Here is a 13,574-nt window from a genome sequence, read left to right as displayed (position 1 = left end):
TTCTTTAAAAGTTCAAAGTATACCTACCATATGACCCAACCACTCTACTCCTAGGTATTTCCCCAAGATAAATAAAAGCGCAAGTCTATATAAAGGCTTGCACATGAATGTTCCTATCAGATTTGTAATAAGCCTAATACTGGAAACAACCCAAATGTACCAATAGATGAACTGGTAAACAAATTGTGGTATAACCATTCAACGGAATACTACTCAGCAATAAAAAGAAATAATCTACTGATACATGCTACAACAAGAATAAATCTCAAAGTAATTATGCCAAGTGAAAGATAACAAATGAAAAGGAATGCATTCTAGGAAATATAAACTAATCAACAGAGACAGAAAGCAGATTAGTGGTTGCCTGAGAGAGATAGAAAAAAAGGATTACAGAGGGACATGAGGAAACATTTGTGGTGATGGACACGTTCATTGTCTAGATTGTAGCAATGGTTTCATGGGTGTATGCACATCAAAACTTATCACACTGTATGTTTTTAATTCATGTAGTTGAAGTGGTATATCAATTATACCTCAATAAAGCCATTTTAAAACATGGTAACCCTTGCCGTTGTGCACAACTGGCATATCATCATTACTAATATCTAGACTACATTCAGTGTCCATTAAAAGGAACTCATCTTTCAGAATCCTAGAACAAAAGAATGGCCACCCTCTGGAAGGACAGAGTTTAGGCCATAATATGGCCATAAAATTTCCACTGGAGACAACTCAGCTGTGAATGCTCATGTATCAGCCAGACTGGGGAGCAGTACCCAGCCTTCACATCATTTTCAGAGGCAAGGTGGAGTTCATAATTATGTCTTTTCTTCACTTCTAACAGAAAACTCTCAATTATTATTTAGAGACAATCTTTTATTAATATAAAGTTTTCTTATCTTTTTTCCTGGTACCCTGGTAATTGGCCATATCCCCTCTGATGAGCACATTAATCAAAAAGCAAAGAAAGGAAACAAACTTTTATTTTCCCTAAATGTAAAAAAAAAAAGAAAATGGAAGCATCTTATTAAAATATACTTAATATATGATGATACACATAAGAGAATCCAAATGAGGGGATTAAAAAAAGAGATCAAGATACGGATAGATTCAGTACATGTAATAAAAACACCTATCAAAGATACAGTGGCATTGTCAAAGGTGAGGAGTAAAACAAAACAAAACAAAAAACAACAGAAAATCAGCCACTGAGAAGCTCTTCTAAACTTGGCTATGGGATGAGGTCACAACTATCAGTTTAAGTCAGATTTCTGCATACTCTGTGAATTGAAAACATCCCAGCCGTCTCCCATTCCCATAGATAATTGAGAGTTGGCCACTGTCAGACCTTAACATGCTCAAAGTGGTTGAGTCCCTGGCAAGCAGATGCTATTGCTTAAAACAGTTTAGGCTCTCAGCCCTGAAGGATTCCTAAAATTGGATTACAGTCCCTCCAGATAATCTGAGAAATACAGCATGACGAAAAGGAAACCTTAAAAAAAAAATTAACTCCTCCATAACAACAACATTCTGAAAGCTGAGCACAGCATGACTGAGGCAGAAAATCTGATCAGTGAGGGCTTATGGGCAATAACATACATAAAGGGTGAAGCCAAAAAAAGGCAAAAGGAACCACACAACAGAAGAGAGTAGAATGGCAACCACAAGAGAAAGTGAGCACCAGACAATTCTCAGGCCTCTCCAAGGGCAGAAGCCTGGTTTGCTAACTGAAGAGAGGCAATCAGAGCACTCAAATTTCTATTGCTTTTCCCCCACTCCAATCTAATCCACTAAAGTAACACACACATCTGAGAGGATGTGTAATTCTATTGATACCTGCTTTAATTAGTCATTATTCTTTTTTATTAATATATAGTTTGTGTTCTTTTTTAAAGAATCTGAATAAACATTTTTCCAAAGAAGACATACAAATGGCCAACGGGTATATGAAAAGGTGTTCAACATTTCTAATCATGAGGGATATGCATATTAAAACTACAATGAGAAATCATCCCACGCCTGTTAAGATGGGTACAAGAGGTAACTGCTGGTTAGGCTGTGGAGAAAAGGGAACCTTTGCATGCTGTTGGTGGTAATGTAAATTGAAACAGCCATTTTTCATTTTTTGAGTAGGCATTTTATGTGAAAGATGGAAAAAGTTAATTAATATACTTATTACATCATGTCAAAATAATCAGTAATTGTGTCTTCCGGTAACAGAATTACTTCCATAAGGACAATGCCTATGACTTCATCATTACTGAATTCCTAGGAAAGAACAGATACAAGGCACATAGTAAGATGTTTTTAAAAGACTGAATTAGAGAAATGAGGATGCCCCAAATGTCTCTCTTACTCTCGATGCTATTGTACCACACTATGAATTGTACTACTCCGTCTTTCTTCCCCTCTCAGACTGTTATCCAAGAACTTTCAAACTTATTATCTAATTATACTCTGCTATAGTTTGAATATTTATCCTCTCTAAACACTGTGTTGAAAGTGGATACCCAGTGTTGGAGGTGGGGGCCTAACGAGAGGTTTCTGGGTCATGGGAGTGGATCCTTCACGAATAGATTAATGCTCTCCCTCACATCTAACTCTATTAGAATAGAGTTCTTGCTCTACTAGTTCCTTTAAGAGCTACTTGTTAAAAAGAACGTAGCACCTCCCTTCTCTCTCTTGCTTCCTCCCTTGCCCAGTGTGTCCTATACACACTGGCTCCTCTTTACTCTCCTCCATAAGTGGAAGCAGCCTGAGCTCTCACCAGAAACTAAGCAGATGCCAGCACCATTCCTCTTTTACAGCCTGCAGAACTGTTTACCAAATGAACTTTCTGACTTTAGAGATTACCCAGCCTCAAATATTCCTTTACCAACAAAAAAATGGACTAAGACTTACTTCCACATCCATAACCTGGTGAAATCATTACTATAACCCTATATGCTAAGGAGGGGATGAACAGATGCTTAGAAATAACATAAATTACATTAAGCCCAAGAGAAGTCAAAAAAATGAAAGGGAACAATGGGAAAATGTCAGGTCTTATTATCTTTGTTGTGGCTTGATATCAAGTCCAAATTACCATTTACTGGGTCTCAATACCTCACTATTCGCAGAAAAATTAAGAGTTATTGATATTATCATCCAGATATTTCAGACAAAGACCCTGATTAGCCAGTGAAAATCTCTTCATATTCTGAAGCTGATCTAGAGCAGTAATAAGTCACACACTTTCCTTTTCTTCCCTAAATATAGTATGTTCTCAACTTCTTCTCTTCTCAGATACCTACATACTATTACATCTTCACTTTAAATGAGCAGTGTCTCTAGAAATACTCAGCAATGATACTTAGCTTAATGATACTGTTATAGTTACTATAGGTGATACATGTTGAATGGTTACTTCCCTGTCCTGGAGAAGGTCTGGAAGAGAGAAAGGTATTCTGGCTTTCCTTTGGTGACCTTCTCTGGGTTTCCATTACTATTATAAAGAGAAAAATAGAGAAGATAACATATGTACCAGGGATCCAACCTAAAATATGGATGCCTATCCCTACTTGAATCTTTAATTTACTTAAGAATTTACTTAAGAAGAGGTTCTGGGCACTTTGGGTGGCTGAGGCCAAGAGTTCAAGACCAGTCTGGGCAACATAGCAAGACCCTGTCTCTACAAAAATTTTTTTTAAAAATTGGCCAAGTGTGGTAGCATGCCCCTGTATTATTAGTATCCTGGGCAACAGAATGAGACCCTGTATAAGAAAAGAAAAAAAGAGGAAAAGAGAAGAGAAGACAAGACAGGAAAAGAAAAGAAGTGGTACATTCATTCTAATAAAGTGAAATGAAATAAACCACAGGTGAAATAGAAAGCAAAAGACTAGAATTCTGGGCCATGGAAGAGAAGTCCATTGCACTCTGCCATGCTGTACCACTTCTGATTTTCACTCTCTTTATTTTCCCAAGAAGGGAGGGAAAACACTCCTGATGTGATTTCAGAATCTTATAAAAGGGGATAACAGGAAGATCACCAATAGGTCCTTCTAGCTCTGGCTCTTAAGAAATCAAATTTGTATTAGTAGGCAGCAAAGAACACCTTGATATTTGATTTTGGTTAAGGCTGGTTGTGCTGTCTCAGAAACAGAAGTAGTGGCTGGGAATGAGAAACCACTTCTTAGAGTGGCCCATTTAGGAAAACAAAATGACATGGCTGGGGGAGGGGGATTCTGCCTACTCAGCAGAAGAAATGATTTTATGAGAGGCAATTTAATGTTTAGGACTATTCAAGTGGCAGGAAAAGCAACTTCTGGAAAAATTTGTGTTACGTGGCTGTGAATATAAATATGGTTTTATACCAGCATATCAAGAAGAGTATATGGATGGGAGACAGTTCCTTTATGGCTCAAGTTTTTCAAGTGCTTCTGTTAGGTTTCTAGAGAAAAATGAAATGATTATTACTTAAGTAATAATTCTGTATCTTTCTTCCAACTTTCCAGAAACTAGTAAACTTCCCATTGGAGATGTGCAGACATTCCATCTTTTACAGAGCAGTGATACAGAGAATCAACACGAAGGTGTGCATATATGCCCCCGCTTGCACTCCATGAACAATTGCTGCATCCTTTCTCAAACTAATTTTAATTGGCTTCTCAAGGGCAGAGACCAATCTATTTCAATACCTATAAATTTAGGGTCCTCCATTAGATGATCTCTTAGGTTCCTTCAACCAAATGTTATCATCCCAGGAGGTTATTTAGCACACAGAAAATGATAGGCAGATACAGACTCAGAGTTCCTCAATTCAGTAGGTTTTCCTCCAGATCATATTTTCTGCCCTTTAAATGTCTCTGTGATATTTCTCTCATTTATATGCACTCTTTAAGTTCTTTTTTTCCTAACCGGGTTTTGATTTGAGAACGGAACATAATTTACAGGAAGGTCAGACCATTTCTGAAAATAAAGCAAGGATTAATTTATTTTTTTCATAACCATTAATATTTGTATAGCAACTCAGAGTTGGAAAAGGTTTATAATATCTTTTAAAACCATCACTTCATTAGATTTCCTAATAACTCTGTGTAACAGGGACACCATCATTTTTATTTTATAAATGAGGAAACCGAGGCTTGGTAAACAAGTCACTTGACAAAGTCAGACTGCCTACAATTGGCAACCTACCCAGAGTTCCTTGGCTCTAATCCTGCTTCCATTCCCTGACACCAGGTCATTACCGCTTTATTTCTAAGTGTGAGGATTATGGTCTTTCATTTGAAGGAAATTTTAAATTACAGTTTAGTATAGTCTCATTATAAAATCCTTCTGTGTACCTCTACTTCCCATCCAAAGCATAATTAGGGAAGGACCATGATTCTTATGTCAAATATCTAAACTCTTTCTGAAGAATTCAAATTGGCAATAAAAATCTAGACAGAAATGAAAGCTCTGGCTTTTCTCTAAAACTGACAACCTTTGCCATTTTATTTCAGAGGTGAAAAGTGGCAGAGAATGACACCTTTCTGACCTTAAAAAAAATAAGAAGCTGTACAAATGCTCCAAACCCTGAATTCCTTATGTTCTGCCTCTGTGACTCAGAAAATATTAATGGATAATGATAGAAGCTATAAATATCCACAGGTGCAAAAAGTAGAAATTCTTGTTTAGCACATATTGCAAATGTCCTATCACTGCATGAGACACATATATGGGTTTCACAGAAAGTTTTCTAAACCTTCTAGCTTGTTCATACAGCTCCAGCCTCCATCTCTGCACTCGCTCGCCTTCTTATTCTCCCTTCACCCCTGGTCTTACCACTATTTCAGGATTTATCCAGACAGGATTTTCTTTTCTTTAGCACCATATGGGTAAAAATAAAACAGAACTATCCTGCAGGTTTGCAGAAACACACAAAAGTGCTTAAGATGTACCCACTGACCTGAGATACACACCAAAGAAACTCCTCAAGCTGTATCTGCAGTGAGTATAAATTAGACTCTATAACTACAGTTAAGGCAAGAAAAGACACTGTCCTTTCAGCTGACTACTATATTAACATGAGAGATGAAAGGCAGTGTCGTTTTGCATAAGGGAATCAGAGGCAATTAGGTCATGAAAAGGTGTCCAGATTTTTACCCAGTTTCTTGAATAAGCCACAGGCTTGTCTCTACACCAAAGCTTCCTGTAGATAGATTTAGTGATTTTAGGTACTTATTGGTTCTATCAGATTTGATAATGGAATCAATCTCTCCCTTTAAAAGCTCTGGGTTAATGGCAAAGTTTATTAAACTGCAGGCAGTCATTCAGAAAAGATCAATAGAGACATGATTACAGGGTAACCAGAGGATTAAACATGAGATTTATCACAAAATTAAACTGAATTAAATGTTCTCTGATAGTACTTGAAATGCTGTCAATACTTTTAGCTCATAATCTATGCTTTCTATGTTTACCTCATAGGCAATAGGGATGTCCGATTTGAGAAAATGACTGCTATATAAAAACATAAGCCACATAGATTTGCTAAAAGCAATGAGACTCCTTTTTGACGATGTTCTCCTATTTTTAAGAAGCAGAGTTTTGAGTTACTAAGTACATAACCCATTCTGTCCATCCCTAAAGTATACCTTCACAGGTATATATCTTAGAAACTGTGTCCACAGATTACATACATTAAACAATTTCCTACTATTCTCTCACATAGAAACATGTGAAGCATGTGCTATGACAGTGGCCCTTGGTCCCATGAGAAAAGGGGGCTAGAAGATGTCATCTATATGTAGGGAAACCCTTTTCCATCCTCGGAGAAATTTTTGATGCCAGTATAGGCTCAGTCAACTACATGCATAAAGGTGAAATCCCCATCACAGCCTGCGAAAGGTAACCACTCACTAAACAAACTGGCGACAGTACATACACCTGTGATCAATAGGGGAGTCAATACACATGACGACTGTTAAAACTGACACCAATACCATAGTGAGAAAGAACAGCTCCACAGGACCTAAAATGATAAAGGCCAGATCTGCTGTGTGAGGCTGGAAGGATGTGTACATAAGCAGTTGGTTGGCTGGGAAGTCAGTTTGGGGGCAAATATCAAGCCCGTGGTTTAAACTATACCTAGGATGGCAGCATGTTTGAGGGACATTTTCTTTTTTCCTGTGTCCAGTCTCTATCTTGTTGTTAGTACACTTCATCCCAAAAATGATATCGGCCCTGCCCTGATGACCAGCAGGTTCTGATGATTTCAACAGTAATTCAATATGACAGCTGTTTTGTCAAGAGGAGGGGAGAGCTGGGTTGGAAACAAGATGCTGAGGTTGATACCACCCTGCAATTTTATCATCTCGTCAGCACACTCATTTACACTGGAGCAACAACTCTTCTCAGCAGTCTTCCATCCTTACAACACTATTTAGTGCTATGGATACTCCCAAATATTTCTCAATTCCTCGGGGAGTAAGAATGTCATTCTGCCTAATGAAAAAAGGGACTCTACTCTCTATCCCAAAAGCTGAGGCTGCTTTGAAATAGTCAAAGACAGAGCTTGTTACATTCAGACTCCTTTATTGATAGAGATCCCAACAGTTTCTTAGATTATTTCCTACATGGAAACTTCACTTCATGAAAACTGATCACTTCACTGCTGTCCATACTCTTTATTCATTTCCCACTTCCGCCTTTGTGTCTTTGCTCAATCTAGTTCTGGCACAAGCAGGTGCTTTGGTGGCAGTTACATCTACGTCTGAGAATGGCTTTGCCACTTTGTGGCTTTGTGACCTGTAGCAAATCTCAGGGCCCTTTTAAGCCTCCGTTTCTTCTCCTGCAGTACAGGAATAGAGTTGTGAAGTTTAGTGAAACCTGTGGAAAGTGCCTGGGATATAAATAAATAAGTGAGGAATTCCTCTTCCTGACTGATAAATCATGTTCTTAGTCACTAAAAAAGGAAACTGTTAGTCATTACAAAAGGTTACATTAGGCAATGGAGAATTAATGGTGGAATCTATTCTCTACATGTCCTCCAGATTGTGTTTACTGAGAGTCTTTGAGTGGGTAATGTATGGGATATTGTATTTACAATACCTCTTTTAATTACCACAATACTCTATGAAGCTTCAGTTTTCTCATATATAAAATGGGGGCTAATAATATAACCTAACTTATAAAGCAGCCATTAGGATTAAATGAATTCATATAATGCCTATAATATATTAGGAGTTCAATCAAAGTTAATTATTTTTGTTACTAATAATTAACATTCCCAAGGTCACATAACTATGGAAAGACAGTGCCAGGACTTAACGCAGATCTGCATGGCTCTAGCATTCATGTCGTCGTAACAGATGATTGGAACTGAATGCAGAAGCCTAGGATGTGGTCTGAGCATTGCCCAGGATTTGTACTGTGCTTTGGAGCACAAGGTTTCCACACTTCTCTATTCCATTTTTTCTTTAAGATAAGCACATCACTTGGTCTCTCTAACCTGTGAAATAATGCAAAGGAAGTACAATTTGCTCTTTGAAATATAGACATCATAAAAATTTCTAGCATTTCTTACTAAATCTGCCTTTTATAATTTATGAGACATGTAAACAAGAGAAATTTCCAAGAAGAGGGAGAGGAGCACTTCCTATCATCATAAGAAATGAAAACATGGAAACTTCAGGAAAGTTTGGCATGGGAAGAGAATGACACTTTGTATTCTTGATAGATCCAAAATCAAAGGGACCACCATGTTAACCATTCCCAGAGACAGGCAAAAACAAGGCCTGAAAAATCACTTTCCACCAATTCCATCATAAATCTCTTCTCAACTGCTTTACCCCTGCTGGCTTTCAAAATGAGACATCTTCCATTTACACAAAGAAAATAAATGCATACAAAATATTTGCTAGGTATAGTTCAATACGAAAAAATTACCTATCAGGCTTTCTTGCCAGAGCCAATCCTTAAAAAAATATAGGTTTGTTAGACTCCATTAGGGAATCCCTCAATGTAACATCCCAAATCTTCCACCACAAAGCTTAATGGAACAGGGGGAGATGGGAAAAAGGGGCAAGGAACAAAAACCTCTCCTTCCCAGCTGAGCACTGACACATACAGTACCGTATGGAAGGCAACTTTATGTGCTCTTACTAGTAGATTAATGAATGTAATTACCTAGCATTGTGGCTGTGAATGCTGCAAAAACTATAATTTATAGAGTGCTGTAAAGTTCTAATGTGTTTTTATGTCTATAAGCTGCTTAACCATAATCTAATGCATTTGTACAAGAACAGCCTAAGTGGCTCTCAGCTGAACAGTGAACACAAGTGTCTGTACCTTGGTGATTCTACTCGTATGTCTTTATAACCGAACCCTGTGTGGTAAGCATCTGAGGGAAACAGCTGCTGAATTATACAAATAATTCTAGAGATAGTGACAAGGCTCTCTGCCTCTCTCACCATGAGAAGAGTTTCTGGCTAACAAAGGACTGCAGGCCTTAACTCAATGCTGGAGTGGGTCTGTACACGTTTGGTGGTTACTTTTTCTTTTATCACCATTGTCACCACTCTCTCCTCTAGTCCATCTACCCTCACCCCGGCTCACTGGAGAGGGTAGAGGGAGAGGTGGGAAGTGATAAAAAGAGCACAAGGGATTATACATTATCTTTCTATCTGAAAATATCTTACCTAGCTTCCAGCTTAGAAAAAGGCTCACCATTTTCAATTTTATTCTTTTCCTTTTTCTATCATTGTATTTCCAAGGAAAGTCAGGTACAGCACAACAATTCTTTAACATCTGAAGCAAATTAGCCTTTGAGACTGCCTTAGTCAAGGGTTTGAAGCATCTCATATGGTTCTTTGGATAGATGATTATGATGATGAAGATGAAGATGGTGGTGGTTATGGTGATGGCTAATGTTTATTAAGAGATTACTACATGCCAGAATTGCATGCCCACCACAATCTTGTGATCAGGTACTATTAACAATCCATTTTCACATGAAGGGACTGAGGGCAATGATTCCTAGTGGCAAGGCAAGTGTTTGAATGTTTACTCCAGAGCCTGTGCTATGCTCACTAGGCAAGTAATTTAACCTTTTCCTCATCTGTAACCTAGGGATGATAATGTTATTTACCTTATAGTACTGCTGTCAGAATTTAGTAAGTTATTAAATATAAAGAAAAGTGTAAGAACCTAAGAAATGCTTAGTCCACCTTGGCCACCATTACATTTAGTATTCTAGGAATAAGCTAGATCAGTACTGTAGGAATATGCTGGCAAGGGAAGGAAGGGACAATAGATACTACATATACTTTCTGGAGGCAAACATTCAAAATCTCAAATATCTATAACTCAGATTTCCAGATATTTATCATGGAACACAAAAGCGTCAAATAACAGATAAAGCAGCAGCATCAAAGTACAACCAGACAAGCCCCTCTCTGCATCCCAAAGCACAATGTTGAGTAAATGGCTCTTCCAGAGGGGATATCCCAAAGGGCCCTCAGGTGTAAGAGCACAAAGGAGCCACAACAATAGGAATCCCTACTTTCTCCTCCTCTTTTCAGTCGCAGTGCACTGTATCTCTGAATAAATATTTTAGTACACATTAAAAAAAATAATAGCTTCAGGAAAACACAAGGCTAGAAAACCTTAAGAGCTATTGGTTGAGTATAGGAGCACAATGACATCACATCAGCAGCTACGCAGAGATGAAAAGCCAGCTCTAAGACATACACTCAGGGTATATTAGTATCATAGCTAATACATAATTGATGCTCTTCCTAGTTAAAAATGTACTGATCTCCAGCATTCACAGGGTAAGATTCAATTTGGATTTGGATTCAATTAAAAGCTCGATCCTGTCCAAGAGAAGAAATTCTGCCTCTCAGAAAAAGCCCCATGGCTGCTTCTTTACTTCTTATACCACATTGACCTCTGGAAGCCTCAAGATCCATCCATTTCACTGGGCTGCTTAGGCAGTAGCTACACATCTATCTTCTCCTCCTACAGGAGAGTGAAAGAGAAGTGCCAGTTTCGAAGTAGATAAAAGAACAGAGAAGGTATTTTCTACCTTCTGAAAGATTAGCTTTGACCCTGGATGTGAGCACTGGTTCCTGTTATTTACTCTAAAAGTGTGTAGGGGTAAAGAAACCATTTCCTGAACAACATTGTTGTAGTCGTACAACAGTACAGAATTTGAAGTGAAAACTGGGCATAATAAGGCTTTGGAATGTGGCCAGTTCTTCCCCTACCAGCTCCCCTGACCTCAGTTTCTCCTACTACAAACCATTGTTCTCTAGCCTTCAGGACTCATTTCCTCCTTAACAGTCCGGGTCATGTGTGAAATGTCCAAACATTCACTAGTTCCTCACCCTACCTGCCACCATCCTCCTCTTTGTCCTTCTTCCCTCACCCTTCCACTTTGGGAATAGGATCCTAACTTATCTCCTCTCATTCTCTACACAAACACCCCAAGCCCATTCCCCCACGCGTGCATGCACACATACACACACAAACATACACACACTATGCTGTATCCCAACCCACCATGCTGGACAGACACCTTTGGGCAAGTCCATTTCTATCCTGTGACTCCTTGCAAGCAGTTCCGTGGCTCCCTACTGCTCACCCTAAAAGATGGTACCAACCCTATCTTCCCTATACCCTGCCATGACTCACTCCTTGCGTCTCCTACATAACTCCTTCTCCAACCATGTGCCTTAGAAATGATTTCTCCCTCCCAAGCACTCTTAACCCTTCCTGTCTACACCAGTGGGCTGTAAGATGTTCCACTAGGAGGTTAGACTACATTAAAACATCTATTTACTTGGAGTTGGGAGGTGGGGGAGAGATGGTCTCACTCTATTGCTCAGGCTAGAGTGCAGTGGCATCTTCATAGCTCACTACAACCTGAGCTCAAACTGCTGGGCTCAAGTGATCCTCCTGCCTCGGCCTCCCAAGTAACAATAACTACAGGCTCATGCTACCACACCTGGCTCATTTTTCTATTTTTGTAGAGATGGGGTCTCGATATGTTGCTCAGGCTGATCTTTAACTCTTGGGCTCAAGCAATCTTCTTGCCTCAGCCTCCCAAAGTGCTGGGATTACATGCGTGAGACACTGTCCCCAGCCTAATACATTTATTTAAATGCTTCATCTCATTCTTTAGCAATTTCTAATTTTGCATCTCTTTTATGATCTAAATATTAGTATAGGAGAATATACACAAAACTTTAAAATGAATACAAATATGTATAACAGGGATGCTGATTCTAAGTGCTTTTGCCAATTGGGGCACACAATCAAAAAAGTTTGGAGACTGCTGGTTTAGACTATGCAGAGGGAAGCAAGCACCCTGGTGACAGAAACCTTTTCCCAAACTTCTTTAAAATCTTAAAGCTCTTAACACTCAAGAATGTCAATTAATTGATTTATTGATGAAGTAACTAAACATTACAAATTACAGCCTATATACCCAGGGAGGTAGAAAAAGATGCTCTGTAAAACCAAATCCTAACATTTGGCAAGTAAATAAATCATTAAGCCTCAAGAAATAAACCACATTTAGAACAAGTGTCATGGCATCATTTTTTGGTATTAACATAATGAAGACTTCAGAGGAGTACTAGACCTCTAGGTAACAAGTCCCAAGCTCATTAGTGAGCAACCATCAAACACATCAAGTATTGTGTGATCTGGCCCATAGATTTCTTTCAACAAAACATCAGAGATTTGCCTATTTGAATAGGATAGTGTATTTAAACAGAAAAGCAAGGGAAGATGTGATAATACTTGCTCACCAACACGTTTTTTTTCACAAGATAAATCCAACTTCATCCTGTCACTGTAACACCCATAATCAGATAGGTCAGTGTGACCTGTGGTTCATTAGGGAAGCTCACAGTTGCCACAGCCCCATGGACACCAGGTCGATGCTGACTGGAAAAAGGACTAAATCTTTATTTCCATTCCTACAGTAAAAGTTGTATCCAATTCCAGATCAGGTGGCTTATGCAGTTATCATTACTGCTACTCCTAGGATATAAGCTCCTTGAAGAGAAGAACTGTCTCACACCCTATCAAATCTCCCACAGCACCAGGTCTGGTTCGTGGTATCCACTCAATAGAAATTTGTTGTATAAACACTCAATATATATTTTTAAAAATTCAAATTCAGTATTTTGGATCTCAACTGGTTATGTGACTTTGCACTAATTAAATGAATTCTCGATTTTATCTAAAAGACAGAAGGTCAGCCTGCACACGTATCCAAAACACAAATCTGAAGTCAGAAATAATAATATTAACAACCAATTGTGAATAACTATTTATTAATGTATGTTTAGACATTACTATGAGACAATTAAGAATGATCACAATGTTCTTCCCCTGCTATACATGCAGTTGAGTTGACTGAAAGGGTATATAAGTCTCTGACCTCTGCAAAGAGACCCATTTCCAGAGCCCTAGGGTCCCAAAGTCTGAAACTCTGATGAAAAGTAGTGATACTCATTCTGTAAGGTTCAAATAGGCCACCAGTTCTGTGCTTCCTAAAATATGCTAAAATAAATCTATAGATCTCCAACGTTTTTTTT

At 38.4% G+C, this 13,574-nt stretch overlaps 1 protein-coding gene across 2 annotated transcripts in view; it reads right to left on the bottom strand.

Annotated features, from left to right (window-relative positions):
• AUTS2 (autism susceptibility candidate 2) overlaps window positions 1-13,574 on the bottom strand; it is a 1,232,042-nt gene that overhangs the window by 930,847 nt on the left and 287,621 nt on the right. The window lies entirely within an intron of this gene.

Source organism: Propithecus coquereli, unplaced genomic scaffold, assembly GCF_000956105.1.
Source record: "Propithecus coquereli isolate 6110/MARCELLA unplaced genomic scaffold, Pcoq_1.0 Scaffold150, whole genome shotgun sequence".
NCBI lineage: Eukaryota > Metazoa > Chordata > Mammalia > Primates > Indriidae > Propithecus > Propithecus coquereli.
The sequence above is the reverse complement of the archived record's forward strand: the minus strand, read 5'-3'. Positions and strand labels throughout refer to the sequence as shown.